The 6,408-nt window shown below is 42.6% G+C and overlaps 1 non-coding gene across 1 annotated transcript; it reads right to left on the minus strand.

The window, feature by feature from the left end:
• Positions 1–1,135: 1,135 nt before the first annotated feature.
• On the minus strand, positions 1,136–1,242 carry LOC120250869. The gene has a single exon (XR_005533201.1). It is a non-coding gene; the product is annotated as a small nucleolar RNA R71 (small nucleolar RNA).
• Between the last annotated feature and the right edge of the window lie 5,166 nt (positions 1,243–6,408).

Consider the following 6,408-nt stretch of genomic DNA (forward strand, 5'->3'; position numbering starts at 1 on the left):
GACCAAATGGTTAGATCTATATTAGGGAATAGGGCTTATCATTTGGAGTCCCTAGAGCTTTAAGCAAACTTGCACAGTGTGAAGTGTCAAGAGTATTCCTTTCCACCAGGTCATAGTGTAAGGTTAGTCATGGTTGACCTTAGGTTTGGGACCGTGTGTTTTTTTTAGATTTCCATGAATCTTTAAACATCAGTTAGGAGACATAATGATTTGTCTTGCACTTGAAACAATAATCCTAGGGTGAGCAATATCCGGGTGCCCCATTTTCTATCGATTACTTCTCCTTATTTCTATTGCGTCTCTTTCTTTTTTTTGTATTTTTACTTGAAATGATATTGTTCATACCACTCTTGAATCATCTTTATTATAGTTAAATAGGAATACTTGTGTTTCTGAGCTTTATTCCCTGTAGATACAACTACCCACTCACTAGGGTACTTTATTACTTCGACAACCTGTGCACTTGTGGTACACACACGTAAGGGGTGTGTGAAGTTATTGATAATGTTGCCAGGGAATAGGCATTTTGGAAGCATTCTGCACTTTGCTATTTAAGATATTCATCACTTGTTCTATTTCACACTTTCTTATTCTTCTATTATTCTGATTTATATTTCTTTCTTTGGTTGCACTCCAGGTTATGACTCAAGGAAACCCTTCGACATTGGTTGAAGGTGATCCGGATATTTGAAGAAGATATCATAAAAAAGGAAAAGAACCTGTGCAAGAACAGTCAAATCAAGCTGAGATAGAAGATGAAGGGTTTGATATTATGGCAGAACATCATGAGCAGCAGAGGGCACTCTCAGAGTATGGTAGACCCATAGTTCTTGGCATGCAATCCAGTATTGTACAGCCACCGATCACAGCTCAGAGTTTTGAGCTCAAGCCAGGCTTCATCTATATGTTACAGCTGTCAGCACAATTTAATGGTTTGGCCGATGAAGATCCAAACAATCACATTGAGAACTTCTTGGAAGTGTGCGACATGCTAAAGATTAATGGTGTCATAGATGATACTATCAAGTTGAGTGCAAAGCAATGGCTACATTCATTACCTAGAACATCGATTACTACATGGGAGGAGATGGTAGAAGCTTTTCTTGCCCGATATTTCCCTCCTAGAAAATCTGTGAAGCTTAGGAATGAGATATCTTCATTTGTGCAAACATAATTGGAGTATCTTTTTGAGATATGGGATCTATTCAAGGATCTCCTGTAGAAATGTCCTCAGCATTGGTACCCCGAGTGGATGATCATTAAAACTTTCTACAATGGTTTGAACCCAAGCACAAAGCAGTTACTTAATGCTGCAGCAGGAGGTACCTTAAGAAGCAATTACTTAATTGAAGAAATGACTATAAAAAGTTATCAGTGGAACACACGAGATCGAAGGAAGGTAGTCAGACTTCATGAGATTGGTGCAGTGAAATAATTAGCGGCCCAAGTTGAATCATTGAGCAAGAAGTTAGATACTCTAACTTCTCCTAGAGGGGCGGAAGTGATGAGTTGCAATGGGTGTGGGGGAGGACATGCTCCATCTAATTGCCTGATTTCTATTGGTGGTACCACTTCTGTGGAATAGGTTGATTTTGTAGGTAATGCAATGAGAGATCATGGAAATCCATATTGCAACACCTACAATCCGGGGTGGAGGAGCCACCCAAACCTTTTTTGGAGTAATCAAGGGAAATAGAAGGCTATAGCACCATTGGGTTTCCAACAACAACAATAAGCCCCAAACATAGAGAATAGAGTTTCAGGATTGGAAAACTGGATGATCGATTTACAGAAGGCTTTGACAAAGTTCATTCAATCGTCATATACAAGATTTTAATCGGTTGAAGCCACACTTCACAACCACACCACATCATTGCACAACTAGGAGAATCAAGTGAGCCAAATTGTGAAGTCACTTTGGGAAAAACATCAAGGAAGTTTGCCTAGCAACACGGAGACAAACCTAAGAGAACATGTGAAGGCGATCACTTTAAGAAGTGATCGTGAAGTTGAGAGTGGACTCCCTAGTGAGAAGATAATTGTTGAGACACCTGAGGTTGTGGAGGTTGAGGAGAGAGCAAAAGAGAAGTAGGTGGCACCCCCACCTTACAAGCCAAGAATCCCTTATCCTTCAAGATTGAAGAATGACCAAAATGATGAGCAATACAAGAAGTTCTTGGGTCTATTTAAGTAGTTGCACATCTAATAAATGCCTGTGACTTAAGAATGCAAAGTATTCTTTCCTTACGATAAGCATGACTTTTTGCGCATGTAGGGTTGTGAAGCTAAGTATTAAGAAAAGAAGCCAAAAGTAGATTGTAAACGCACTATTTGGTGGAATCTTGGAAGGAACAAACACGAAGACACAAGTGGGGCTCCAAGATATGTGAATGTGTGCCAACCTCCATGTATTCAAGCCATTACAATCAGTTGGAGGGGCACGAAGGCAGTCACATTTGCGTATCCCAACTTGTGCAATGATAGCAAGATATTCACCAATGAACCCGTTTATTGAAGAAACGATGCAATCTACGATGTGATTGTGTGCCCGTTGATGTTACCTCTATGAAAACATGGATTCGAGAGTGTTTCTGGATGGTACTGCAGCAGAATACTGTAGCAAATTATTGTGTCGAGTACTGTTCACAACCAGCTGAAAAAGAGAATTCCAGCAAATCCACACGAGCGTGTGGAACATCCATAAGCCAGTGTGGATGCCCGATTCCAGCCTATTTAAAGCCGTTTTTTAGCCCGATTTGAGCATTCTTCTCTCCCTCTTTTCCCTAATTTTCAAGAGGGCGGCGGGTAGTGTTTTGAGAGGTATTGGCAAGGGTTTTGGAGTGGTTCTATGGATTTGACATCGCGCTCCACTTGGAAGAAGGTTATTGGTGTTGCTTTCGTCTACACCGATCCGGCGAGGTGTACCCTAGGCCGGACAAGGGTACCTTTGGAGGAGATGAGGCCACTCCACAAGACCATCAACATGATTACCGAGGGGGTTTTTCTATGGATTACTTGTTTTTACATTCGATTTCATTGTTGATTGTAACTAGATCTATGGAGAACTAAACCCCCTAGTGGGTACTTGGATTTGTGAACCCTAGGATATATTTATTTCATTAAACCTTTTATTCTGCTTTCCTTAATTGATGTTTTAATTGAGTTTCAATCTTGAATGTTTGATTGATTGAATGCTCCCTTAGAGTGACACTAGGGTTGAGATTTCATCTTGGTAACCCTTGTGAGTGAGTGACACACCACGAGGGTTAGACAAACCTAGATTGGAGAGGGTTGAGAGGGGTGAGTCGAGAGATAACGGAGGGTTCATTTGCCCTCCGATGTGATTTATCCTACCTCCATTTCCTTGAGTTCTTTGCAGTCATAGTAGAGTGAATGGGCTAGGGGATGACCTTCCGCTAGGGCTTAGTTGCAGAGGTAATGGAGTGAAGCGTTGAAGTGACTTTAGCACCTAGGGACCATGTATTGAAGGATTTCGATGACTCATTGATGCATTAGTTTGGAGGAATAATAGTTAGTTTTGCACTTGAAATGATTGTCCTAGGCAAAACAATATCCGAGTACCCAATTTCTATCGATTGCCTTTCCTCTCAATTTTATTGTGCCTCTCGTTCTTATTTCTTTTCTCTTTTTTAATAAATCTCATTCATCATACCATCGATTTATTCTCATCATAGTTAGATAGCAATCGTTTTGTTTCTATTAACTATTCCCTATAAATACAATACCCACTCACTTGGGATTTATTACTTCGACACCTGTGCACTAGCGGTTTACACGCATATTCGGTTGTGTTAACATCAACATCCCATTTGTGAAGGCATTGTCCTAATAACCTCGCTACGCAAAGTTTCTCAAGGACCTTTTGACCAACAAGAGAAAGTTGGAGGAGAGTGCATCTATGATCTTAGTTGCTTCATGTTCGACAGTATTGCAAAAGAATATGCTGAATAAGAAGAAAGACTAGGGAAGCTTTATCATTTCTTGTAATTTGGTAACTTGGGTAAAGAGAAGGCATTGGCGGATTCATGGGCTAGCATCAACGTCATGCCTTACACATTCTTTCAGAAGTTAGGCATGGGAGAGCCTAGGCCCACTCAGATGACACTTTAATTAGTTGACTGAACAGTTAAAATCCATGGGGCATCATTGAAGACGTACTTGTGAAAGTTGACAAGTACATATTTCCTGTGGATTTTGTGGAGTTGGATGTTGATGAGGATGCTAGGGTTCCATTGAGCGTGTGTTTCCATTCAGAGCTCAACTTCTCCATCTCGAGAAGGCATAGGGGCATATGAGTGCCCTTGTGAACGGCCTTGTGACAGTCACACGCCCGTGGATAGTTTCCACATAGGCGTGTGGATCTCTGTAGAGTTCTCAGACTCTATCCTGAGAAGACACAGGGGCATGTGAATACCCCTATAGATGGCCTTGTCAACAACACATGGGCGTGGGTAATTTTCACACGCCTGTGTGAATTTCTACAGAGACTTCTCCTCCATCACGAGGTACACAGGGGCGTGTGAGTGCCTCTGTGAGTATCCACACTCCCATGTGGAATTTCCACAGGGCCGTGTGGGACACTTAGCCAAATTTTTGAGAGGACAGAGAGGCCATAGGTGGGTGTGGGTGCCCCTGTGTGTCGGGTATATGGGCGTGGGGAATTTTCACATGCCCCTGTGGATGTGCAGAACTTAAAAGGCAACGACTTTTCTTTATAAATCACTTGCGCCTTTTCATTTTTAAACATCTCCACACTCAAAGAACGTTTTCTTTTGCTCTCCCGACCTTCTTGCCATTTATTTGAGGGGATTTTAAGGTGTTTTCCGGCCGCATTCAAGGTTTTCTATTTTCATTTCGTCGATAAGCATTCCTTTCCTTTTTCTTCACTAATTTTAATTTCATTCGCTTAAACTAGTCAATGTTGCTTCGATTTCATGTATAAATGGTTGGTGAATGTTAGTATGAGGGATTTAGAGAGTTATTTGTGTATTCTTGAGTTGATTTGAGCTTTTGGCCATGCGGCTTTTATGCCCCGAAGATCCACATGGGCGTGTGGAATTTCCACACGACCATGTGGATTCCTGCAGAATTAGGTTTTGAGTTTAATTTGATGAGTCTTATTTCAATTCTTGCAGATATGGCTCCCAGATCCAAGAAGCAAGCCAACAAGCATCCATGTGAGCCATCACCTGAGTTGTTAGAGTTCATGATCCCTGAGCATCAAGCGTGGTTTGAGGGTTTGTCGAAACTCAAGTTTGGACAGTCCCGTTTCCCAGACTTGAATGCAGTGAGAGAGATACAACTGAGAGATGTCATGGCAGATGAGATAGAGGAGCTGCTCTCCGTGGGTAGCTGGAGGAGAGTATTGTCTATTCGAGAGTCGGCTATTCACATGCTCATGTTGGAGATATTAGCGTCGTTTGACTTCGATCGCTCATACAATAGTTTCTCGAGCATTGATGCCATACAGTTTAGAGCGCTTGGTCAGTACTATAGTATGAGTGTCTCTCAGTTCTCCATCAGATTTGGTTTGCAAGATGAGGCCTATATCGATATTGAGGAGTATGATCAGCTACCGACCAACTATCCGGCAGTTTGACTCCTCAGCATGCGTACCGTGGATTATGTGGCAAAGGTCAGTATGAGTCGGTGGTCTCCAATGCTGCATGCCTTTCTCGTCTTTATTATAGATACATCCATGCTGTTCTGAGCAGGTCAGTGAACAGTCATGGCGATAGCACTGGAGTCCTCAGTCACTAGGAGTTACTTTACTTGTATTCTATAATACAGAGCGAGCCTATTAATCTGGGACACATAATAGCTGAGTACTTGCGCCATTAGGGCCAGTACACTAGAGTCGCAGTCCTCTTCTCAGGCCCTTATGTTATTTGACTGATCATGGGGATGGGTCTTCTGGACGCTATTCGAAGGTCTGAGAAGATTATTATACCATCTCCCCTCGGCCTGGAGATGATGCAACTGATGGCCATGATCACGAGGTATAGGGACGACATTTATGTTATGATCATGCCACCACTAAAGAGAGCCGAGGAAGAGGGAGATGACACGAGAGAGGGATCTCAGCCTGCGCAGGAGCCATAGCTCAAGCAGATGAAGACTGACGTACCTCCCACAGCACAAGAGCCACCTCCAATGCTGATCTTTTCACTAACTCGGGCCCATGATCGTTTCGAGAGCCTTGAGAGTGTGGTAGGGATGCTACAGTCAAACTTAGCTGATGTTTGCACGATACAGGCCTCGAACCAAACAGAGGTGATGGCGCGTCTCGATATTCTACTGTAGCTACTAGAGTGAGACGTGACCTCCCCATTTGCTATGAGACCCAGCACTACACCAACATCTCCAGCACCACAAGTCGCATCACCA

Source organism: Dioscorea cayenensis, chromosome 19, assembly GCF_009730915.1.
Source record: "Dioscorea cayenensis subsp. rotundata cultivar TDr96_F1 chromosome 19, TDr96_F1_v2_PseudoChromosome.rev07_lg8_w22 25.fasta, whole genome shotgun sequence".
Lineage (NCBI taxonomy): Eukaryota > Viridiplantae > Streptophyta > Magnoliopsida > Dioscoreales > Dioscoreaceae > Dioscorea > Dioscorea cayenensis.